Source organism: Erinaceus europaeus, chromosome 10 (genome assembly GCF_950295315.1).
Source record: "Erinaceus europaeus chromosome 10, mEriEur2.1, whole genome shotgun sequence".
Taxonomy (NCBI): Eukaryota; Metazoa; Chordata; class Mammalia; order Eulipotyphla; family Erinaceidae; genus Erinaceus; species Erinaceus europaeus.
In genome coordinates this window covers 107,763,902-107,790,688 of record NC_080171.1, presented here as the reverse complement: position 1 = coordinate 107,790,688, position 26,787 = coordinate 107,763,902, and the positions used below count along the sequence as shown (strand labels likewise).

Here is a 26,787-nt window from a genome sequence, read left to right as displayed (position 1 = left end):
CACAGAGTCCAAGAAGCAGTTTGGTTTCTGGCATTTCTTCTTATAAGAGCATTAATTTCTTCAAATCAAGGCTCCACCCTAACTGGCTAATCAACTTTAATTGCTTCCAAAAGGTCCTATCTCCAAACTGAGGGTTAGGATGTTGACGTATGAAGAGGGATGAGCCCCCCTCACCCCACCCCTGCTAACAAATATTTAGTCCCTAGCAATGAAATACTAAACAATAAAAGCCAACTGCTGATACCTTTGGCAAGATAGATAGAAGCCAGAAATATGCTTTGTGAAGGAGCTTAGGAATCATGAAAGAATATGATTCATTTTATATGGAGTTCAAAACCAGGTCAAACTGATCGATGGTAGAAGTAAACCAGAACTGTGGTTGCCTGGGGTGAGGAGATGGGAACTGAAGTGGGAAAGAGTACAGTAGACATGTCTGGAATGAGAGTATCATTCTGTATCCTGACAGAAGTTTGCATTACACAAGTGTATGAATTTGTCAAAACCCACAGATAGGTGTACTTCAGATTTGTACATTGGATTGTATAGACTTTGTACCTTAATAATAATAAAAAAAGAACCATAAGTAAATTGAACTCTAGTTAATGATATGCACCCTAGAACTTTTGACAGAAAAGTGTACTGATGTCTTCAAGTTACTTTTAATAAAAGCAAGATGAACTGATATAATAAATAAAAAATAGATGATAAATACATAATAAAAATACAATAAATAATAAATCATACCAACTAGGTACTGGGTGTATGGCTATTAGCTGTAGACAATTTATTTTTTAAAAGTTGTATGGTGTAGTACAAAGCATGGCTTTTCCAATTCAAGAGACCTAGTGTTGAAGTTTCCCACTTCTTGCTAGCAGGTTAGTTACGTTCTCTAATTCTCAATTTACTCACTTGCAACATAGGAGCATTACTAGCTGTCTGTCCAGGTTGTATGAGGAATAATTGAAATAATATGTGCAAAAACCCTAGCATGAAGGCTAGGGATATAAAAACCAATCAATAAAACAGTCTAAGGTTGTTAACAAATACTGCTAAATTTAAGGTTGATCATCATGCTTTAGAACAATGGATTTACGTGTTTCCTCTGCTTACTTCCACATCTCCGCAGACACTGTGAAGGATGTAAGAATCTTGGACTTGAAGGGAAGTGTCTGAGGATGACTCAGTCCTTGAGCAGTACGCTCTCGACAAAAGCACAGAATTACTGACTAAATTCTGCCAAACATCCCCAGTATATTATCCCAGAAGACACGGGCACAGAACCAGCAGATACCTACAGGAAAGACGATGCCCAGTCATGAGAACTAACTGCATAGTTTCCATTTTTCAGCTTGATCCCTGACTTACCCACATGACTATACTTGTAAGAATAATTAGTTCCTTTCATCTTCATTGAAGACTCCATTGAAACATTTCAGCTTTATTCATACTCTCAAGTTTGGCCTGGGGTTGAGCATTTCTATAATAAAAATAACACTGGCTTTGGTAAGGAAAGTCCACTCTTCATAGCCTTGAGGGATTACTTCTGAATCAGCCTGAATTTAAACCCGTTTTCCTTTCCCTAAGAAAGTCAGAGCTGCTGTGAGATATTTATGCCTTTAGGTCTAAATTGAGACTGCTAGCAGGGAGGAGGAGCCCAGAAGCCCAACAATCTGTGCTCTGAAGTCTTGCTTCCAGTCTCAACTTCCTAACAATGTCTTCAGTTGTTTTGGTTTTTCCCCCCTTTGATTAAAAATGTCCTTTCAGAAATCATACTTTTTTATCCTCTGCTCCCATCTTCTCCAAATGAAGAAGTACTCAAGAACATTCTTTTATGCTGACAGCATCCAAGGCAAACACACAAGTCTCCAAGAGATTCCTTTTAAAGTAGATGTGGTGCTGGAGAGAACAGTACACAGCAAGGTTTGCAAACAATCCGATGGGATGGCTTATATAAGGAGAAGACATTCCATCAGTGGGAGAGGGGTGCCTTCCATTGCTGTACTACTCTAGTCCTCATTATAGCAGCTGTGCAGATCTGAGCCAGGAAACAAATTAACTAGTGCTATAGGCAATAGCAGATGATTCTTGCAGGTGGGTGAAAGAAGTCACCCCAAAAGGTTATATACAAATGTATGATTTCATTTAGATTAACTCAACAGAACAATAACAGAAACAGTGATCTTAATAACAACTATCTTTGGGAGGAGGTATTGACAGAAAGGGAAGTTTTTAGGATAATGGGAATGTTTGGCATATTCATCTGAGGATAGGTAGTGCAAATCTATAGAGACATCTGGAAATATCTATGCGCTCTATCTTTTTTAGTGATTTAATATTTATTTACAAAATTATGAGATAACAGGAGTATATAGTTCCACACTGTTCCCACCACCAGAGTTCTGTGTCCCCATTCCCTCTATTGGAAACTGCAGTAGTTATCCCAAGGTCACAGATATGAACTGACTACTATCTCTGTAACTGTATACACGTGTCTATTTTTCCTATGGTCCTGCCGTCTCTTCCTTTCTAAATCATAACTACACCTATTGCTACTTCCAAATGTCCTTCCCTTTTTCCTCCTTCTCTCTCTGGGTCTTGATGGAATTGGAGCTCAGAGACAGCTGGTCATTTTTTTTTTTTAATTTTACTAGTGACTTAATCCTGATTTACAAAATTATAGCAGGGGCATAATTCGGCACCGTTCCTATCACTAGTGTTCCATATCCCCATTCTCTCCCCTGGAAGCTATAATAGTTCTCCCAAGGTCATAGACACTGGCTGGCTCTTATATCTTTGACTGTCTGTCTATATCTATATATAGTTGCCCATTTGTTTCCATGACCCCATCTCTCTTCCTTTCCAAGTCATACCTATCCCTATTACTACTTCTAAATGTTTTTCCTTTTTTCCCTCTTTTCTCACCAGGTCCTGATGGACTGGGAGTTCAGATCCTGCTGGTCATCTTTCCCTCATTATTTCTCCCCTGCTGGGAGCATGGACCAAAAATTGGGGGGGGGGATGCAGAAGGTGGGAGTTGTGGTGTCTGTAATTGCTTATTCGCTGGACATGGGCATTGGTAGGTCGAGCCATACCCCTTGCCTGTTTCTATCTTTTCTTTGTGGGGCAGGACTCTGGAGAGGAGAGGTTCCATGCCACATTGGTGAGGTTGTCTGCTTAGGGAAGTCAGGATTACCTATGTACTCTATCTAGCAATGTGCATTTCAACTAAAAGATAAGGAAAGAGAAGATGCACATAAAATAGCACACAGTGTTATAGGCAGGAGGAACTATAGCAAATACAATTGGTTCATTCTACTTCTCACATCGTTCCTTCAATCCATACAACCAAATCTGAAAAGTTAGATGTTTACTTTCCAAGTATCCTTGCAGACACAGACAGGCCAAAGACACTGTCCAGGTCAAAATGACAAAAAGCACATAAATGTCTGCTATGGTTGGGGGTAGGGTTCCGGGGCAGCTCTTACTTTCTTTAAAAAGGGGAAAATATGACTGATATTGTAGCTATTCCCCTTGTTCAAGGTGAAGGGAGTTGAAGCTGCCTCCTTGTAATCATGAAGCAATAAGCCAAAATGCTATGGAATGAAAGAAGGTGAGTAGAGTTTGATGGTAGCATTCACCTGTCGGCCTACCCAGGAGTGAGTGCCTTTTGACTTCTTATCCATAAGATAATCCTCATTTGTGTTAGTCAACATTGTTATATATATATATATTTGCCTCCAGGATTATTGCTGGGGCTCAGTGCCTGCACTCCTGGGAAGCCATTTTTTCCCCATTTTGTTGCCCTTGTTATTGTCATTGATGTTGTTGTATAGGACAGAGAGAAATCAAGAAAGGAGGGGAGACAGAGAGGGGGAGAGAAAGACAACTGCAGACCTGCTTCACCGTTTGTGACGTGACCCCCCCCACCCCCGCAGGTGGGGAGCCAGGGGCTTGAACCAGGATCCATACACCAGTCCTTGCGCTTCGTGCTACATGCGCTTAACCCGCTGCGCTACCACCCGCCCCCTTGTTTTATATCCTGTTATGGTAATCAGAGTCTTATTTATTTATTTAGCAACCAAGGAAATCTACAGATGTATGATTCCACCCTTTCTGGTGGACTTTTATTCTCTCTCCTTTCTTTCTTTTTCTTTTTTGTTCCAGGGTTATTGCCAGAGCTCTGTGCCAGCACTATGAATCCATGGCCCCTGGTGGCCATTTTTCTTTTTTAATTTTCCTCTTTATTTTCATTTGATAGGACAGAGAGAAATTGAGGGAAGAGAAAGGGGAGAGAAAGATAAGACACCTGCAGACCTGCTTCACTGCTCATGAAGTGTTCCCCCTGCAGGTGGGGAGCAGGGGCTAGAACCTAGGTCCTAGTACGTGGTGATATCTGGGCTTCACCAAGTGCACCACCACCCACCCCTTTTTTTTTTTTTTAGATAGAAGTTGAGACATAGAGGAGAGAAAGGTAGGGAGAGACAGAGAGAAGAGAGACATTGTGCATCATTCTACCATTCATGAAGCTTCTCCTGAGCAGGTGCTTCCATGTGGTGGTCAGGGGCTTGACCCCCATCCTTGGCACACAGTGAAGTGTTCACTCTTCTGGGTGATGCATCTCCTTAGCCCCGGAGTCAGTCTTGGTGGATGGAGAACTGAACTAGTACTAACAGCAATCGGTTCCTGCTCTCTCCCTATGCCAGGTATTCTGCCAAGATCTTCAGATACACCACATAGCCTTTTATCCTTTCAAGAACCTGACGGGCAGGGGTACAATTATGCCCATTTAAAAGCTGAAGAAAGTGAAGCCTTGGAGCAGATTGCAATACTAGTTAGCGGCACAGTAAAAGTTGGCAGCTGGGACCACAACACAGAACAGCCAAGTCCTTGCAGCACCCTGGGACCTCCTCGTAATAGAAATACTCATCTTGGTTGTACCAAATACCAAGCTATAGACAAGTTTATTACGCTCCCAAGAGCTCAGTTTTCTTCCCAGTAAGAGTGTGATAGGCTCACTTAGTGGGAAAGTACTCCTTAAATATAAGAGTGTCAAGCAGTTCTTACACTTTATATGCCAGTGTTTATTTCCTTGGCTGAAATACATGGAATGTGAGAGATCAAGTTACCAAGGTCACTGGGGCTTAAAAGCACTTGGTTTCTGTTGTACCTGGCACCAAATGTAACAACTGAGATTAGCATGACCTTTTCTTTCCCATCTCCTTCCTTTCCTGTGCGCTCACAGAAGTGATGTGGACGTTTAAAAAGCTGTCAGATGGCAGTGATATTGGACTGTCAGAGTTTTGATGTGGAATCAAACCTCTCAAAAAAAAGGCTGATTCTTCAGGACCACCAGCAAGGTGCGATTGGAGAAAATGCCGCTGAAAGGTGCTCATGTATGATGGTTTGAGTCTGAAAGCTACTGCTCACTACAGTCCAGACGGGCTGTCTGCCAGTGTTCTTGTCTCACACTCCTTGGCAGTGAAAGTGAGAGTCATGAGATATCTTCATCTATGAATTTGCTACTGTAGTGGAAGGCCAGGGATGCAGCATCCCAGACATGATCCTGAAGGGGATTAATTTCAGCATCCCCATCTGTTTATCAGTTATAGCTACCCCTTAAGATTTGCCTGGATGGGGGAAGGGCCTTATCACCCTATAGTAATGGCAGAAGTTAAATACTACTTGGGCAGAAAGTGGCTTCCTAATATTGATCTAAGCCCCCAAACGTACAATAAGACCCACAAGGGAAGCAGCACAGCATACTGGTTGAGTTTGAGAGTGAATCTGACTCTACCACTGGAGTTTCACATGATCTTGGGTGAGTTACACAACCCCATAAAGTAATTCCATAAAGATATCATTAAAGGGAGCCAGGAAATGACTCAGTATGTGAAAGACATGTCTTACCATGCAGGAATCCCTGGGTTAAATCCTGGTACCACATGGGCACAACATGAGTAGCACCAAGGGAAGTCCAAAAGTGGTGAGTAGTGCTTTCATATCTCTGCTCTCTGTCTTTCTCAAAATATAGAATGAAAATTACGTCAGGGAGACAACTCAGCGAGATTATGCATATCTAAGGGCCTGGGTTCATTCCCTATGGGAAGAAAAAGTAAGATAGAAGAAGGAGGAGGAGAAGGAGAAGGAGGAGGCGGAGGCGGAGGCGGAGGCGGAGGCGGAGGAGGAGGAGAAGAAGAAGAAGAAGAAGAAGAAGAAGAAGAAGAAGAAGAAGAATGCATCACCTTTAGTTATGTATATATGATGCATCATTGGGGGAATAGATACACAAGAAGACCTAACTATTTTATTAACTTCTTGCAAGTATAAAATTATTTAAAATAAAAAGTTCAAGAAAAAGGATTACACACATAGCACCATCAAAAGTACAACAAACTTTCATGTCTGAGGCATGGGATGTCCCAGGTTCAGTCCCAGACACCACCATAAGCTGATGGTGCTCTGGTTTAAATACATAAATACAAAAATAAATAAATAGGACTGGTCATCCGAGAGGGTTCCTGCTTTGTCATGCCTGAGACCTAGATTTAAGTCTGGCTGCCATCACACTGGGAGAAGCTTTGGTGCCGTGGTATCTTTCTCTTTCTCCTTATTTCTCTCTGTCTCTATAATTTTTTTTTTCTTTTCTTCCTGAAAAAGCTGAGAGGTGAACTTTGGAAATGAAAAAGAAAGAAAGAAAGGAAGGGAGAGAGAAAGGAAGGAAGGAAGAAGGAAGGAAGAAGGAAGGGAGGGAGCATGGAAAAAAGGCTACACATTTTACTGTAGCTGAATCTTAATTTGGGGAGATTACTCATCCAGTAGAGCACATACTTTCTTTTGTGCAAGAACTTGAGTTCGAGCCCCCGAGGGAGCACAATGCAGAGGGGAAGCTTCACAAGTGGCAGAGTAGTATTGTAGTATCTTTCTTTCTCTCTCTCCCTCTGTCTCCTACCTTCTATCTAAAAGGAGAAAAGGAAATCCACAGGAAGTGGTGCGAACATGTAAAAACCCTGATGGAGAAAAGAAAAGGACATGGCGTTACAACTTCCCTTCGAAAGAATTCCTGACTTTTGAGTGTAAACACTTTAGGGGTTGGTCTGTATTCCTGTTGCTTGCATCATCCTCATCATCATCCTCATCCTCATCCTCATCCTCATCCTCATCCTCATCCTCATCCTCATCATCATCAAGCAAAGTTAAAAAAAAGTTTAGGGAGTTGGGCGGTAGCTCAGCGGGTTAAGTGCACGTGGCGCAAAGCGCAAGGACCGGCGTAAGGATCCCGGTTCGAGCCCCTGGCTCCCCATCTGGCAGGGGAGTCACTTCACAAGCGGTGAAGCAGGTCTGCAGGTGTCTATCTTTCTCTCCCCATCTCTGTCTTTCCCTCCTCTCTCCATTTCTCTCTGTCCTATCCAACAATGATGACATCAACAACAATAATAACTACAACAATAAAACAAGGGCAACAAAAAGGAATAAATAAATAAATTTTTTAAAGTTTAATTGTGCTGCTGAAAGTTCTATTAAATCAGGGCATATTCCTAATACACATCCCATCCCCACCTCCCGCCACCACACACACCACCACCAATTTTTGAAGAGATTACTAAAGCTTTGAGTGAAAACCAAAAACTGAAAGTAAAGGGATATTATATCCTTCATCTGTTTTATAAGCATTCCGTTTATAAAATGTGCATAATGGGCTCTTGCCACTATTTCCCCCTTACACAGTGCTAGCAGAGACAACTAGACAGAAGGCTGTGCACACCTTTAACGAATGAAGTTGTATTTTATCAAAGCTATTGGCATTTGGCAAATTTGATAGTCTGTGTGATTTTCACAATGGATTTAACAGCTATACAACACGAAGGCTTTTCCCCACCAGGGGCCATTATCTTGTAGCAGACGCAGCAGGATATTTCTCTGGTGTTGAAAAAGGCAATTGCTGAAATGATTGAAGACAGAAGGAGGCATTCCTTCTCTGAACCATCTGAAGAAAGTGAAGAAAGACTATTCTATCCTGGGTGGTGAAAGAAGACAGGGGTTGGTACCTGTAGAAGGAGCGGTCAGCTGCTGATGAATGTGGTAAGGAAAGAATGCATCTAGCAGAACTGTGAAAATAAACAGACTCCAGCAATTCTGATAGGCAGGGAGAGAAAGTGAAAGATGAATCTGAGAAAAACAGGAAGTAATGAGCAGTAATACAAAAACAAAATAGTCTTTAGGTTTCAAATGGCTGTCGATCAGAAAAATCTTCTCTAAGAAACAAGCCCCTAGAAAAACAAAGTAGAGATGAATATAATGATCTAAGTAGTATGTTGTCATATTCATATGACACACTGAGAAATACTGTATACATGCTCTCAAAGGGAAACAAGAAAATGCAAAGCAAAGGCATTAATATAGAGAGGAGGTTTCTGCTAAGTTGGATTTTCAGAGGACATACACAACAAGTAAAAAAAAAATAGGAGACTGGGAAAAAGAAAAAAGTAGTAAATATAAAAGCATCAGAAAGTTACAAAATTGTTGCCAGGATGGGAGAAAATTAGCATGGTCTGCTCCTACTGGAGACCATCCAAGACAACAAAAAGAATTTTAGAAGTGATATATGGAGCGTAAGGAAGCTTAAATGTTGATAGAACTACTTGACATTGATTTTAATTCCATCCCTGCCAAGGAGAATGGCTTTCAAACGGTACATGCTATAACAAGTACTATTATGCAGACTAATACTTCATATGTGGAAACTGATGCTTGTTACAGGTGGAAAAACACTCCTTCATCATGTTGACCTCAAACAAAAACAGTTGTTTCAACAACAAACAGAATTGATTTGGGGAGAGAAAACAACAACAGAAGAGAGGGCATATTGGAGAGTGCATTCCTGGACTAAGGACCCCATAGGACTTTCTGAAGAATCACCATCCACATCCCTTAAGTCCAGTGGCGGGCAAAGCAGTGTAATTTCTCATGGAAGATGCAAGGCATGCTGACTTGTTTATGTGTGTACTCTCTAGTCTCTGAAACTCATTTAAGTAAGGTTCTAAAAATTCACGTTTACAGCCTTTTAGAGAAGTTCTAAAGGGACATACCATGAGGAATGTGGGGACCATACCATGGTTTTGAAGGCTTCAAGTCATGGAAACAATGAGAACAGGCCTGATGAAGATAAACAAGTATTAATCTAATTTGCAAAAATGGGAACGGGAATAAGAGGATAGATACTAAACAGATAGTGAGTGCTTAAGAGAGAAAATGAGGGAGTGGGAGGAGCAGAAGGGATCATTGTGATAGTTCTGGTGGTAGAGGTTGTGTGAACCTTATACCTATAGATGTATCAAGTTGTGCTCTTGAAATTGTATAGTATTGTAAACAAATGGCAAGTCAATAATGTTTGAAAAGAGCAAAGGAAAGGAAAAAAAAAAAGAGGAAATGATGAACTACAGAGTGAGTATGGGACTTTGGTGGCCACTTGCAGAAATGCACTATGGGCATCAGACATTCTGAAAGGCAGCAGGCAGAATGGGTTTCATGCTGCGCATATAGAGGGGACAGATATTAGTTGTTTTCTGGCGTCAAGATGGCTGGAAAACAGGACCATGAGGGTGTTGATTAACTTCTTACTATAATGAGGAGGGAAGTCTTTAGGGTTGTCACCCAGGAATGATGACTTACTGGTTTAATAAATTTACATTTAAGTAGAAGCTGGAGATCTAGCTTAGCTGACTGGCAGACAGCACCCACAATCAAGAGTAGAAAGCACAGAATGAAGACCACCAAATTAAGAAAATATTAATGAACAAAAAGTGGGCTTTAAAACGATATGTTTACCCATTAAAAAAGAATTCAGCTAATTAAATTATCTTTGAATTCAACATCCATCAAGAGGTGACTGATGTCATTTCCAAAATGATAGATGGTAGGTGGGATCAACAGTAAGAGTGAGATGTAACAGAAGTTCTGGGGGGAAAGGCCAACTGGAGTGGAGAGGGGGAGATGGAGGTTAAGAGCCTGCTTTGTATCTTGTTGCCCTTCAGACACCAAGTTGAAGATGCTATCATGAGTCAATCCTGACTTCCCTGGGCAGACAACCTGATGTGTCTAGGAACCTCACTGCTTCAGAGCCCTGCCCCACTAGGCAAAGACAAAAACAGGCTGGGGATATAAATAGACCTGCCAATGCCCGTGTCCAGGAGAGACGCAATCATAGAAACCAGAACTCCCACCTTTTGTACCCCCAAAACAATTTTGATCCATACTCCCAGTTGGGGGAGAAGTGATAGGGGAAGATGACCAGAGGACTCTGAATTCCAATTCCATCAGGAACTGGAGAGGAGAAAAGACTAAGGGATATTTGGATGTAGTAATAGGTGTATATGTGACTTGGAAAGGAAGAGAAGATGGGACCCCCACAGACACCCCCCCAAAAGGCCAAATATATACAAATATAGACATCTAGTTGTAGAAATAATAGTAGACACATATCTGCAACCTTGGGAGAACTGCTGTAGCTTACAAAGGAGGGATTGAAGATCAAGAACTCTGGTGGTGGGAACGGTGTGGAGCTGTATCCGTTATTTGAATTTTGTAAATCAATATTAAATCACTAAAAAAAAGGATATGGAACTAGTTACCTCTGCTTTCATCTGGCTCTTTTATGTACTAGCTATGGAAATGAGGTCAATCTCATAACACCTCCCTGCCTGTATTTCCTTATCTGCCAAATGGAAAGGAAGACAGTACCTGGGCCATTTTGAGAATTAAGCAGGATGATGTCTGTAGAGTGTTTAGAAGAGTGTACTTTGACATACAAGTAGCATTCAATGACTATTCTGAGGAGAAAAATCTCCAAGAGTGCTGAAGTGATAAGACTGCCTTGAGAAAGTGTATGATACTAGATTTTAAAATAGACAATGGCGGGAGTCAGGCAGTAGTGCAACGGGTAAAGTGCATGTGGCACAAAGCGCAAGGTCCGGCGTAAGGATCTCGGTTGGATCGCCCGGCTCCCCACCTGCAAGGGAGTCACTTCACAGGCGGTGAAGCAGGTCTGCAGGTGTCTATCTTTCTCTCCCCCTCTCTATCTTCTCCTCCTCTCTCCATTTCTCTCTGTCCTATCCAACAACGACATCAATAACAACAATAATAACTACAACAATAAAACAACAAGGCAACAAAAGGAAATAAATAAATAAATATTTTTCTAAAAAGATAATGGCATAGTGAATCCATCTGGATTGATGTTTGTGTTTTCTTTTCAATGGCACAATGGCAAGCCCATTCTTCACAGATACAACCTCAGAATGCTGTTTTCAGTTCAGGTGTCACATCTGGAGAAGGCCACTATCAACAAAGAGAAGGACACAGGCTAGGCCCAAGAAAGCAAACAATATTTCAGCCTTTCAGTGTGAATAACATCTCTCCCCCACCCCCACCCTTTTTTTTTTTTTTTGGCCTCCAGGGTTAGCACTGGGGCTGGGCACTAACCAATCCACTGCCCCTTGTGGCCATTTTTTTCCATTTTATTGGATAGGACATAGAGAAATTGAGAGGGGAGAGGGAGATAGAGAGGGAGAGAGAAAAAGACCTGCCAACTGGCTTTGATGCTTGTGAAGCATCTCCCCAATCCTGTAGGTGGGGAGCGGGGCTCGTACCCAGATCCTTGTGCTTTGTACCCCTATGTGTGCTTAACCAGGTGTTCCAGTGCCCAGCCCTGTGAATAACATATTTACCAAAACCTGTGTCCAGGAAAAGCAAGAAAACAGACTTCACAGTATGTATTGTTTAAGGAAGAATATGCTAAATCCTGTGTCATTCTGGAGAATGATAAAGCTAAGAGGACCAGGCTAAGAGGACTTCAAGTTGAAGGCAGAATTAGGCAGATCTAATTCAAATTGAAGGACAAGCTGTTCTCATGGTTGAGTCTCTGCTGGAATGAAAACAGAAAGTGGGAAAAAAAAAAAAATCAGGTAGAAGTTGGAAGGTGGAGGGTGGGGGTATAGCATAATGGTTATGCAAAGAGACTTTCATGCCTGAGGCTCTCAAATGCCAGGTTCAATCCCCCATACCGCCATAAGCCAGAGCTGAGCAGTGATGTGCTAAAAAGAAAAATAACTTTTAAAATTTACTGGATAGAGAAAGAGAGACACCTGCAGCACTGCTTCACTACTCCAGAAGCTTACCCCAGTAGGTGGGGACTGGAGCTTAAACCCAGTTCTCTGGACACTGTGACATGTGTGCTCAACTGGGTGCACCACTGCCCGGCTCCCAGAAAAATAATTTTAAAATATTTTTAATGTTTTATTTATTTTATTTTAATGTGAGAAAGATATTCAGAGAGAAATACCAGGGCACTGCTCAACTCTGGCTTATGGTGGTGCTGGAGTTTGAACTTGAGACCTGGGAGCGTCAGGCATGAAAGTCTTTTGCATAACCGTTATGCTATCTCCCCAACCTGAAATCTTTTTTTTTTTTTTTCTGCTTCCAGGGACCCAGTACCTGCACTACAGATCCACTGCTCCTGGAGGCCATTTTTTCCCATTTTGTTGCCCTTGTTGTTACCATTGCTGTTGTTGGATAGGACAGAGAGAAATTAAGAGAGGAGGGGAAGACAGAGAGGGGGAGAGAAAGACAGAAACCTGCAGACCTGCTTCACCACTTGTGAAGCGACCTCCCTACAGGCGTAAGGGGGGCTCGAACCCGGATCCTTACCCTGGTCCTTGTGCTTTGCGCCATGTTGTTTAACCTGCTGCACTACCACCCGGCCCCTGAAAATCACTTTTTAAGTATTTATTTATTCCCTTTTATTGCCCTTGTTGTTTTATTGTTGTAGTTATTATTGATGCCGTCGTTGTTGCATAGGACAGAGAGAAATGGAGAGAGGAGGGGAAGAAGGGGGAGAGAAAGAGAGACACCTGCAGACCGGCTTCACTGCTTATGAAGCAACTCCACGCCAGTCCTTGCGCTTTGTGCCACCTGCGCTTAACCTGCTGCGCGACGGCCCAGCACCCTGAAAATCATTTTTTTTAAATATTTTATTTTATTTATTTATTCCCTTTTGTTGCCCTTGTTGTTTTATTGTTGTAGTTATTATTGTTGTTGTCGTTGTTGGATAGGACAGAGAGAAATGGAGAGAGGAGGGGAAGACAGAGAGGAGGAGAGAAAGATAGACACCTGCAGACCTGCTTCACCACCTGTGAAGGGACTCCCCTGCAGGTGGGGAGCCGGGGTTCAAACCAGGATCCTTATGCCGGTCCTTGTGCTTTGCGCCACCTGCGCTTAACCCGCTGCGCTACAGCCCGACTCCCGAAAATCATTTTTTAAGGTCCTTTCTGACATTAAAATTCTGTGATTTTAATAGTCCAGAATCTATTTTAAGATACAACATTTAGAAGTCAAAAGGTTTACTATAGTGTCCTGGTTTGGTTAAAACAGAATCAAGCATGGTTTTGACTAAAACTTAAATGAATTAAAGGAATTGTAGCTAAGTTTTATTCAAGTTCATATATTGGGGGCTAGATTTACTTACAAGGCTTTTTTTTAAAAAATATTTATTTATTCCCTTTTGTTGCCCTTGTTGTTTTATTGTTGTCATTATTATTGTTTTTGTTCTTGATGTTGTAGTTGTTGGATAGGACAGAGAGAAATGGAGAGAGGAGGAGAGGACAGAGAGGGGGAGAGAAAGATAGACACCTGCAGACCTGCTTCACCGCCTGTGAAGCAACTCCCCTGCAAGTGGGGAGCTGGGGGGCTCAAACCGGTCCTTATACCATGTGCCACGTGTGCTTAACCGGCTGCGCTACTGCCAGACTCCCTACAAGGCCTTTCTTATGCTTTTCACAAGGTTATATTCAGAGGAAGTAGGGAGAGGAAAGAGGCATGCATATGTCATGTACTTGACTGATATCATCAGAAATCAGGCTAAATGATCTATTCTTTTATTTATTTTGTATATTTATTTATTTATTCCCTTTTGTTGCCCTTGTTGTTTTATTGTTGTAGTTGTTGTTACTGATGTTGTCGTTGTTGGGTAGGACAGAAAGAAATGGAGAGAGGAGGGGAAGACAGAGAGGGGGAGAGAAAGACAGACACCTGCAGATCTGCTTCACCGCCTGTGAAGAGACTCCCCTGCAGATGGGGAATCGGGGGCTCGAACTGAGATCCTTATGCCGTTCTTGCGCTTTGCACCACGTGCGCTTAACCCACTGCGCTACCACCCGACTCCTTTTTATTTATTTTTTACCAGAGCACTCTTCAGCTCTGGCTTATGATGGTGCGGAGCGGGGTTGTACCTGGGGCTTTGGGGCCTTAAGCATGAGAGTCTGTTTGCATAACCATTATGCTGTCTATCCTTGCCCCTGAATGATCTCTTCTTTATTCACGGTTAAGGTGATTATAAGAAAATGCAGGCTCACAGTCTACCACACACATTTACTACACAGGAGCGTAGAAAACCTAAACATTCTGAGAAAGGAGCATAATGAGGGCTGCCATTGAGCAGGGGGTTAGGTGGGAAGTTGCACAGACTTGTGGTTGTGGGTTCAATCTCTGGCACTATATATAACAGACTGGCAGGCGTTTTCTCTCTCTCTCTCTCTCTCTCTCTCTCTCACACACACACACACACACACACACACATACACAATCATTTTTACCTTTTGTTTTTAAAACAAAAGGTAAAAATGGAAAACATTTTGTACTGCATCCCCCCAAAAATATCATGATTTCATTTTAGAAGGAGGTGAGACCAAGACAGTCTAGTTTTCACAAGAGGAGGTCAGCTGCACATCGGGACGCCAACAGCAGGTTGTGGTGCTGTGTGCAAAGACAATGGGAGGGATCAGCTCATCTTATGACTCAAAGAGGAGCAGATGGTCCGTGGGAGCTGGAGAAGGACTTCTCCCCCCTCGGAGGATAATTTGGCACTCAGACTAGGGGCATCAGCGGGTGGAGGGAAGCCCAACACACACCAGGATGTAAAACAGGATGAGTAGCTGCAAAAGCAGTTCTCTTTTCAGTCTCATGGGCAATTATGGACTATTAAGTTCTTATATTTAGCATGTGCATTAACAATACATATAAGGCTGTCTAAGAAAGAAAAAAAGTCTAAAAATTTCTCTAAAAATCAACAATGAATAAATGATTTAATAGATATGGAACATTCACAACCTAAAATGAATTGTAGCAATTAAAAAATACCTATCTGTATCAATTAATACAGAAATGGCTGAGATAATATTACTAAAACAGGGGGTCGGGCAGTAGTGCAATGGGTTAAGTGCATGTGGCGCGAAGCGCCAAGGACCGACATAAGGATCCTGGTTCAAGCCCCCGCTCCCCATCTGCAGGGGAGTTGCTTCACAGGCAGTGAAGCAGGTCTGCAGGTGTCTCTCTTTCTCTCCCCCTCTCTGTGTTCCCCTCCTCTCTCTCTTTCTCTCTTGTCTTATCCAACAACGATGACATCATCAATAACAATAATAACTACAACGATAAAACAACAAGGGCAACAAGAGTGAAAATAAGTAATAAAAAAACATATTACTAAAACAGAAAGGTGTAGCATGAGGTAGGAAAAAGTAACACCTACACTCTGGTGTTTATATTTGTACTTGTACTTGATTACTATATAGTTTGTAATCCATCAGACACTGTGGAGAAGTCTCCTTGGCAGTCAGTGCTAGAAATGGCTTCTTAGTCTTATCCAATTGCCATCAGTTGCTTCCTTTCATATTTCTTCACACAATTGCTGGTCAACTTCACAAAGATTACTATGATGTTATGGGATGTTATAGAGCCTCCAATGACCTCTATCAGTCTTTCATTTGAAAAAAGAAAAAAAAAAGAAAGAAAGAGAGAAATTCACATCTCATAAGAACAACTGCCTAAAAATGCAAAGATAATTCAGTATTTTTCACTAATGATCTATTCACCACACAGTTGTACAACTGAGTTGTTCGCAGGGAATACAAGGGGCCTGTAGGTCTGTTTAGGGATGGTGGCTATTTTAGTAATCTTAAATCTTCCACTTTATAAATATGATTTTCCCTTTATTTACTTCATGAATTTCTTAATGAATTTTTCTTCTTGGATTACTTGATGAGTTAATTTTACAATGTTCTTAGTTTTTAGTATGTGTTACATTTCTTAGGTTTACTCTATGTATTTTATCATTTTCTGTCACTGTATACTACTGTTCCCTTAATGTTGTATCATGTCTAGCTAATGTATAGAAATACAACTGATTTCTATGTGTTAACTTCATATTCTACTGACCTAATGTGACTGAATTTATTAGGTCTAACATTTTTTTAATATTGATTTATTCCCTTTTTTGTTGCCCTTTTATTTTTATTGTTGTAGTAGTTGTTGAATAGGACAGAGAGAAATGGGGGGGGAGACAGAGATGGGGAGAGAAAGACAGACACCTGCAGACTTGCTTCACCAGAGGTTAGAACCGGGATCCTTAACGCTGGTCCTTGCACTTTGTGCCATGTGCGCTTAACCCACCACGATACCGCACAAGGCCCAGGTCTAACATTTAAAAAATTCCTTAAGGATTGTCTACATACAAGATCCACTATGGAAAATAGTATGGAGGTGACTCCAAAAAAAAAAAAAAAAAACCCAGGAATATATTTACTATATGGTTCAAGAATTTAGCACCTGGATATTTATCTGATAGACCAAAACACTTTCTTGAAAAGATACACAAATCCCTATGGCAACTGCAACATTATTTACACTAACCAAGGATGAAAACAGCCTGTAGGAGTTGGGTGGTAGCGCAGCAGGTTAAGTGCAGGTGGTGCAAAGCGCAAGGAGATCCTGGTTCAAGCCTCCAGCTCCCCAACTGCAGGGGAGTCGCTTCACAGGTGGTGAAGCAGGTCTGTAGGTGTCTATCTTTCTCTCCCCCTCTTTGTCTTCCCCTCCCCTCTCCATTTCTCTCTGTCCTATCCAACAACGATGACATCAGTAACAACGACTATAATAACTACAACAATAAAACAAGGGCAACAAAAGGGAATAAATAAAATAAAAAAAAAAGAAAATAGCCTGTGTCCTAGTGTCCATGAATGATGAATGATTAAAGAAGCTGATAATACACACACACACACACACACACACACACACACACACACACACAGAAGGAATACTATTAACTCACTAAAAAGAATGAAATCTTGCTTTGTACTAATTCTAAGAAGTGAAATAAGATATGTGTATACACACACACACACACACACACCATATGGTCTCACTTATTTGTGGAATTTAAAAAGAAACTAATCAGGGGGTCAGGCAGTAGCGCAGTGGGTTAAGCACATGTGGCGCAAAGTGCAGGGACAGGTGTAAGGATCCCGGTTGGAGCCCCCGGCTCCCCACCTGCAGGGGAGTCGCTTCACAGGCAGTGAAGCAGGTCTATAGGTGTCTGTCTTTCTCTCCCCCTCTCTGTCTTCCCCTCCTCTCTCCATTTCTCTCTGTTCTATCCAACAACGAACAACATCAACAATGGCAATCATGATAATCACAACGAGGCTACAACAACAAGGGCAACAAAAAGGGGGAAAAAATGGCCTCCAGGAGCAGTGGATTCATGGTGCAGGCACCGAGCCCAGCAATAACCCTGGAGGGAAAAAGAAAAAGAAACTAATCAAACAAAAACAAACAAACAAAAAACTAAGCTCATTGATACAGAAGAATTAGCATAGGTTAAATTGGATAAAGAGGTAAAAATGAGGGGCCAGGCAGTGGTGCAGCCGGTTAAGTACACAAGTTACTATGCTTCAGGACCCAGGTTCAAGCCCCTGGTCCCCACCTGCAGAGGGAAAGCTTCGCAAGTGGTGAAGCAGTGCTGCAGGTGTCTCTTTGTCTTCTTTCTCTAACCACCTTCCCTCATCAAGTTCTCTCTGTTCTATCAAATTAAATAAGTAAATAAAAAGAGATCAAAATGTACAAACTTTCAGTAAAAATAATTAACTCAGGGATATTAGAGACAACATGGTAATTACGTATTATTGCATATTTGAAAGTTACTAAAAGTGCCTATCTTAAAGTCTAAAAAAGAGAGATTATAGATCAGCTTAATGACTAAGTTATTTTTAGGAAGTCATCTCATGGACAAATATAATAAATCATGTCATGTGGGGCAACAATATGAAAGAAATATGCACATCTACTTATAAAATTTAGTTTTGGGAGCCAGGCTGTAGCGCAGTGGGTTAAGCGCAGGTGGCGCAAAGCACAAGGACCGGCATAAGGATCCCGGTTCGAACCCGGCTCCCCACCTGCAGGGGAGTCGCTTCACAGGCGCTGAAGCAGGTCTGCAGGTGTCTGTCTTTCTCTCCCCTCTCTGTCTTCCCCTCCTCTCTCCATTTCTCTCTGTCCTATCCAACAACAACAACAATAATAACTACAACAATAAAACAACAAGGGCAACAAAAGGGAATAAATAAATTTAAAAAAAATTTAGTTTTTGAAGGAGTCAGAAAATCTTAGCAGTGATTATCTCAAGGTAAGGGCCTACAGTGATAGGGATAGAATTTCACATATTTTCTAAACTGAGTTTTATTCAAAAGAAACTATATTATTTCTTTTATGTTTTCTATATTTTTTAGGACCCAGCTGGGCCCTGGAAGTGATGCAGCAGATGGGCACTGGACTCTCAAGCACGAGGCCCTCAATTAAAGCCATAGCATCATATAGTGCTATATGTGCATCATATAGTGCCATAGTTCTGGTTCTTGTCTCTCTCTCTCTCTCTGTCTCTCTCTCATAAATAAATATATCTTTTAAAAAGTAAAAAGCATGATCCAGGAGGTAGCGCAGTAGATAAAGCACAAACTCTCAAGCTTGAGGTTCTGAGTTCGTTCTCTGGCAGCACATGTACCAGAGTGACGGCTGGTTCTTTCTCTCTCCTATCTCTTCCTATAAATAATTTTTTTTTAAAGTAAAAAGCAAATCTCCTACTAAATGTTATAAAAATGAGATGCTTTATCCAGTCCACATGTTATCAGGGGTCTATGGAGGAGAACTCTATTTCTTCCTTTAAAAATAGTTGAGTGGTGAGTAACAGGGAATGATCTAGAAAAATGAAGAGGGAAGGTCATTTGAGTTCAACTATCCAGGACATGTCTGTCATTTTTGCTAAATAAAAAGAAGTGAGAGCGGAGGGTGTCCTAGCAGGAAACAGGAACTGAGTGGGCAGCTCAGGGGGTGGAGCTGGCCTTTGAAACAGGAAAGGGCAGAGTCTGTTTTTGGCTGGCTGGGAAGCCTTAATCTTTTCTTTTTTCAGAAAATTCTGGCACAGGTATATATCCTCCTGTCACGAACGGTCTACACAGCTATCTGGCTAGTGTATGCAGTTCAAATTAGGAAAACTACTCAAATAAGAAATATTTGTGTATGGTTCAAATGAGAAAAAAAACTCCAGGAGGCCCTGGGTCTGAGCAACGTGAGTGGGATGGGCAGGGAAGCTAAGACATGGCTGTAGAGGCACAAAGAACTTCACAGGTCAGTTCTGGGAGTGGGTGGACTCAGGTAAGAACCCTTGAAGGCCATGGAGACAAGAACTGTTGTTTTCTCTCTGCTGTGTTCAGATTTCGCACGAAAGCCAGGGAAGCTATAGAGATCAAAGCTAGAGGTGACACCAAGGTGGCCCTCATTTAGAGATTATCCCAGAAGCAGGTTTCTGGAGGCAATGAGGAACACATTTGTCTTAGAAGCCTTGCCCATTTAATCCTTACCTGAGCTATTAATTTGAGTTCCTTTATTTAATATTCTGACATATAACATACTGTGTTTTAACTCTTTTCTATTCACTTGTAATCAGGCCTCCTTGCTCCCCGCCTACACAATCCTTCAGTGCCCTCTTAACTTAGTCAATTTAATTTTTTTAATGTTCCAACCAATTACAAGTTTGTCAGGAGGTATCTGGGTGGTAAAGAAATAAGAGTAGGGTGCCCTCTGTGGTTGCCAGGGAAGGGTGGCAGCTACATGTCCAAGTGAGAGCCTCAGGGACAGAGGGCACAGGGCAGAAGGAAGTTCAGTAAAGAAACCAGAAGAGAAAAGTGGGACTGGCTGTGGGTACTGTGTCCTTGTATTCTGTTTTCTCTGTGCGAGGCAAACAGTTAGCAGGGGGCAGAGGACCTAAATGATAGTATCTAACAACATGTGATGTCACTTAACATGATGTTATATAACATAGGAAATTGATAATATTCATCCATTTTTAGAAGCACCAAAATGGCAATTTCCTGTGATCCACCTAATACGTACTCTAAATGATTTGCATGTGTGACTCATGTTTATTCCTTTTTTTTTTTAGATTATTTATTTAATTTATTACTGGATAGAGACAGAAAAATTGAGAGTCAAGGAGGAAGTAGAGAGGGAAAGAGACAGAGATATCTGCAGCACTGCTTCACCACTTGTGAAGCTTTCCCCCTGTAGGTGGGGACCAGAGGCTTGAACCTAGGTCCTTGTGCACTGTAATGTGTGTGCTTAATTAGGTGCACCACCACCTGACCCCCTTCACATTTATTCCTTTTCTTTTCTTTTTTTAAAACCCCTCCAGGGTTACTGCTGGGGCTCAGTGCCCGAACTATGAGTTCACTGCTCCTGTTGGCCATTTTTTTCCATTATGTTGTTGTTGTTATTGTTGTCATTATTGTATAGTTGTTGTTGCTGTTGTTGGATAAGACAGAGAGAAATCGAGAGAGGAGGGGAAGGCAGAGAAGGGGAGAGAAAGATAAGACACTTGCAGACCTGCTTCACTGCTTATGAAGTGACTCCCCCTGCAGGTGGGGAGTCAGGGGCTCGAACCGGGATCCTTGTGCCACGTGCACTTAACCTGCTGCACTACCACCACTCCCCACATTTATTCCTTATATTCATTCATAGAGCAGAATGCCATTGTGTTTTACTCGTAAATGTACCCTCCCATTTTACGGTAAGAAGTTTAGTGTGGCTGTGTTCCTCTCTCAAGGTTACACAGCAAGAAATGAATTCAGAGCTGGAATCAAATCTAGGCAGCTGGGCTATTTTATAATCCCAGCATTACCCCTCAGAGACAAGAACCAAAGACTAGTAGGCTTAGGAGCAGAGCTTAGGCATGCGTTCTCAAATGTTTCTGTAGAAAGGAGGCAGTATGACTAGACCTTGGCCAAGAAGGAGCTGGGACTGTTGTTTTTTTATTGTTCAAAGCCATAGTCAACTCTACGAGGCCCCAATAGTCAATTAAGTACTTTAGCAGGTAAATCCTTATCTGCAGTCATAGAGAGCAGAGAGTATGATTTGAAACTTTCTTTGAAGTTGTATTGACAATGAATTCTGTGATGTGATTCACCCCAGTGAGATTTTTTTAGGTCAACTAAGAGGAGGATTCTTAGCAATTCTTTTTTTTTTTTTTTTTTTTTAATTATCTTTATTTATTTATTGGATAGAGACAGGTAGAAATCGAGAGAGAATGGGGTGATAGAGAGGGAGAGAGACAGAGACACCTGCAGCCCTACTTCACCACTTGTGAAGCTTTCCCCCTGTAGGTGGGGACCAGGGGATCGAACCTGGGTCCTTGCGCATTGTAACATGTGCGCTCAACCAGGTGCGCCACCACGTGGCCCCGATTCTTAGCAATTCTAAACCCAGCTCTGGTTTCCAAAAATAGCAGCATAATTCCACTTGATCTCTAGACTGTATTTGTGATCATGTGCTATTCCAAAGGGTGGGTGATCTTCTCAGAACTTCATTTCCATTTTGTCATTCTTGGCAGTGGAAATTACTCCCCATTGCCTAGATGGTGACATGCAAACTCTTGAATATGACATCTAGAGAAGGTCATTGTTTAGTCTTTCCCATGCCTATTTTCAGCCTCACAAATTTCTAATAACTGCCCTCTATTGTAAATCCATTCTCATAAAAAAAAAAAAATTTCTAAAATTCATTCCTTTTAATACTTTGCTTATCAACTTCCCTTCCCTTCAACTCTTTCCCAGTCTCAACTCTATCCTTTCTAACCATCCCACTTCAAGCCTCACACTCTCTCAGTGGTCCTTTTTAATGAAGTCTATCACAATTAAACTCTAAGTTCTTTTTAAAACTCTTTTAAAAATCTTTTATTTATTTACTGGAGAGAGACAGCCAGGAATTGAAAGGGAAGGGGGTGACAGAGATGAGGAGAGACAGAAAGACACTTGCAACATTGCTTCACCATTCACAAAGCTTTCTGCCTGCAGGTGGGGACTGGGAGCTTGAACCTATGTCCTTGTGCCTTGTAACATGTGTGCCTGACCAGATGTATCATCCCTGGCCCCAAACTCTTACGTTCTTAGAACTCTTATCTTACGATCTATCAACTGCCTTGTGACCAATATTTTAGTGCTCAAAAATAATATATATATGGAACAGCCAGGGACATGTTATTGACATTTTTGTTTGTTTGCTTGTTTGTTTTTCTTTCCAGACTGTGAGTAAGTGGGTTCCCGGACATGGATGAAAAAAGACTTGTATGTTCTTCAGAATTTACAGTAAAAAATTGGCGGCAGGGAAGTTGTTCACTAGAACAAATGCTTTGCATGATGAGTTTCTAGGTTCAATCCTCAGCACTACATGAGAGCCACTAGTCGCGTGCTGCTTTGTTCTCTTTCTCTTTCATTCTTTTATTTTATTCCTTTATTATTGGATAGAGACAGAGAGAAATTGAGAGGGGATGGGGAGGTAGAGAGGGAGAGAGGCAGAGAGACACCTGCAGCCCTGCTTCACCACTTGTGAAGCTTTCCTCCTGCAGGTGGGGACCAGAAGCTCGAACCTGGGTCATTGTGCACTGTAGTGTGTGCGCTTAACCAGCCACCACATGGCCCCTTTCTCTTTCATTCTTTCTCTTCCTTTCTCTCCCTCAGCCCCTCTCTACAAAATAAATAAATAAGTGAAAAAAGGAAAAACTGACCCAGGATATCTCAGTGATTATTTGCTCAGTCTCTAGAATTGGATTAAAAAAAAAAAAAAGGAAAAAACTTGAAACATTAGTGGTAAAAATTTCATACAGGGTAAAGAAGGTTTACTACATACTGTTTTTTCTTTTATTAATTTTTAATTCATGATTTTCTTTGCCACTAGAGCACTGTGCTTGCCTAATTCCACTGCTCCTAGTGGAATTTAATACTTTCTATTATTATTCATTTCAGCTTTAAAAAGACAGCGCAAGTGAGAGCCACTACAACACTACTCTACTATTTGTGGTGGCTATGTACTGTGCTACCATCTAGTCTCAGGGGCTCAAACCCCAGTTCGCATGCATGGCAAAGTATGTGTTCTTGCTGGTGAGCTATCTCTCAGCTCACATACTGTTTGCTTTTATCAAATTGCCACCAAGCTTATCATTGGGGCTCAGTGCCTGTACAGTGGGTCCACTATGTATGGTGGCCTCCCCCCCTTTCTTTTTATTTGACAGGACAATGAGAAGTTAAGAGGGGAGGGGTAGGTGGGAGAGAAGAGAGACAGGCACTGCTTGTGAAGCTTACCAAAAATGGGGCCAGGTGGTTTGAACCCAGGTCTTTGTATATGGTAATGTGTATGCTCAATTGTGTATGCCACTGCCCTCCCACTTGGTCCACATTGACTTTTAAAGGGGGAAGAAAAACGGCTCTTACTGTTTACAAAGGACCAAACAGTGATTAGTCACCATATAAACACAAGAGAATGCATGACACACACATTTAATTTTGGCTACGGATCCTATGACATACATGATTTTTTCCCCTCTGATAGTATGTGACCAGGAGATAAAGCAGTCATGAGGAGGGTATAAAAAGATGATAGAAAAGACATTTTTTCTACAAGTGTATGAGGGAAGCAGTCAAGAGAAAGAGCCATGCTGGACGCTGGGCCTGTCAGCGCCTCTTCAACGTGACATATTTGAATGTCTTTCTCAGTATGAGCTTGACTATAACAATGAATTAAGAAAAGGGGGAAAGTGATAATAAATCACAAACCATAAAAACCAACAGAGATTTCTTCTGACCCTGCAACTGTAGCTCTTCCATTTCTCAGACCTGTCAGGATATGCTAACTGAAAGCACTTAGTGAGAAGATGCCGGAATCTAGCTGTGCCTTGGGGACCAGAGGCAGGAAAGTCTTTCAGAAGCCTCCAGGCATCAGCCTTGGAAAGAACCATGACAGCTGCACTCCTCAAGTGGGGAGTGTTTAGGCCAGAGGTGGTGGTTAAAGACAGAACTGGAAGGGACAGGGCAGAAGTAGCCTGATCCAGGGCAGAGTAGGCTAATAGTGAGACCAGGCTTTGCCTGGCAAACAGTTCTGCCCAGGGCCTTTGGAGAATGAATGCAGGGAGTGTCTGGAGAGAGCCGCTGGGGTCTCATCTGTGGAAAGGCATCATCAATAATTAACAAATGAGAAAAGGCACAGAGTCAGTAATGTGACCTCTAGCATTTTGAAAACGATAAGCAAACTGCCACATCTCAGGAGCCCAGACACATTACAGACTGCTCTGCCAATGAAGGCTGAAGGAGCCAGGAAAACACAGGAGCAGCTATCACCAGATGAAACCTATAACCAAGTGAATCTAAGATGTGTCTGGGCAGAGTCACAGGACAGTAGAAATGGAAAATGGCTCTTATAAATGGCTGAAAGTAGCCAGTTTAGAACAAAGCATTTTATTTCCTTTTTAAAATATCTATTTATTTTACCAGAACACTGGTTAACACTGGCTTATGGTGGTGCTGGGGACTGACCTGAAACCTTAAGTGTCTCAGGCATGTAAGTCTTTTGCAGAATCATTATGCTATCTCCCTGCCCAGAATGAAACATTTTAGTTTTTCTCTTCTCATTTTTCTAATATTCCAGAACCTATAAACAACATAATGTATCCTGAGATTTAAAAATATTTATTTATTGGGAGTCAGGCTGTAACGCAGCGGGTTAAGCACAGGTGGCGCAAAGCGCAAGGACTGGCCTAAGGATCCGGGTTCCAGCCCCCGGCTCCCCACCTGCAGGAGAGTCGCTTCACAAGTGGTGAAGCAGGTCTGCAGGTGTCTATCTTTCTCCCCCCCCCCCGTCTTCCCACATCTCTTTCCATTTCTCTCTGTCCTATCCAACAACAATGACAACAATAATAACTATAACAATAAAACAAGGGCAACAAAAGGGAATAAATAAATAAATAAATTTAAAAAAATTATTTATTTTTAAGAGAGAGAACTACTCAGTTCTGGCATATGGCAATGCCAAGGATTGAACCTGGAGCCTTCTGGGCCCCAGGCATACCAGGCTGAGCTATCAACTAGGACTTCACTTGGCTAATTTATCAACTTGATGATGTTGAACACCTTATTCAGTATTTCTAAACTTTAAGTCATTTAAGTAAAGATGTTCAACATCCAGCAAGAGACATGTCCAGTGAAGACCTAGGAACTATTTTCAAAAGATGATCAGTCATATTGAAAGCTGCCACAAAGATGTGCCTACCTTTAGTAAGTTTCCATTGTATTTGGCAACAAAAGTTACTGTGTTGAGAACTTGGGAGGTAGCATAACAGAAGATTTCCATGTCTGAGGTTTCCTAGGTTCCTGGTTCAATCCCTCAGAGTCCCATAAGCCAAAACTGAGCAGTGCTCTGGTTAAAAAATAATACATGTATTTTTGGGGGTCAGGCAGTAGCGCAGCAGGTTAAGTGCACATGGTGCAAAGTGCAAGGAACAGCATAAGGATCCCAGTTCGAGCCCCCAGCTCCCCACCTGCAAGGGAGTCACTTCACAAGCGGTGAAGCAGGTCTGCAGGTGTCTTTCTCTCCCCCTCTCTGTCTTCCCCTCCTCTCTCCATTTCTCTCTCTGTCCTATCCAACGATGACAATATCAATAACAACAATAATAACTACAACAACAATAAAAAAAACAAGGGCAACAAAAGGGGAAAAAACAAATTAAAAAAATAATATATATTTTTAAAAATTGTATTTATTACTGGATAGAGACAGAGAGAATTTGAGAGGGGTGGGCAAGAGATAGAGAGGGAGAAAGATACCTGCGGCACTGCTTCACCATTTGTGAAGCTTTCCTCTTGCAGGTGGGGACCAGGGGCTTGAACCTGTGTCTTTTTTTTTTGCTTAGAGGGTTATCACTGAGACTTGGTGCCTGCACTTCAAATCCACTGCTTCTGGAGGTCATTTTTCCCATTTTTGTTGCCCTTGTTGTTGTTACTATTGCTATTGTTGTTGGATAGGATAGAGAGGGTAAGACAGAGAGAGGGAAAGAAAGACACCTGCAGACTTGCTTCACTGCTTGTGAATCGAACCCCCTTGCAGGTGGGGAGTGGGGAGGAGTGCTGGAACCGGGATCCTTATGCCAGTCTGTGCTTTGCGCCATGTGCAGAACCTGTGTTCTTATACAGTATAATGTGTGTCTTTAAACAGATATGCCACCACATGACCCCTAAAGTAAGTTTTTTTAAGTCAAAAAGTACTGTGTCAGGCTAAGAGACAGCTTACTGAGTAGGGCAATTGTCTTGCTATGTGTACAACTCAGGTTCAAGTTGCTATCCCACATAGAAGTACCACAGCACTGTGGGGAACTCCGGTACAATGATTTCTCATCCTTTCTCTCGGTGTCTCTCTTGTAGATAGAAGGATGGAGACAGAAAGAGGCAAAAACACCACAGCATTGACATTTCCTCCAGTGTGCCACCAGTGGGTACTGGGCTCAGCTCTGGGTCATATGCTTGAAAATATGTTCAGTGTCAGTAATCATGAGGGAAATACAAATCAAAACCACAGCAAGACACTGTGACAGAATGG

At 41.9% G+C, this 26,787-nt stretch overlaps 1 protein-coding gene and 1 long non-coding RNA gene across 6 annotated transcripts in view; one reads left to right on the top strand and one right to left on the bottom strand.

Moving 5' to 3' along the window:
* Positions 1–18,445, top strand: part of LOC132540932 (uncharacterized) — a 146,427-nt gene extending 127,982 nt beyond the window's left edge. The window contains exon 2 of the long non-coding RNA XR_009552130.1: positions 18,194–18,445. This is a non-coding gene — a long non-coding RNA (uncharacterized LOC132540932). The remainder of the gene's footprint in view (positions 1–18,193) is intronic.
* The window catches only part of AOPEP (aminopeptidase O (putative)), a 427,259-nt gene that overhangs the window by 151,795 nt on the left and 248,677 nt on the right, over positions 1–26,787 (bottom strand). The gene's annotated exons all lie outside the window — the stretch shown is intronic.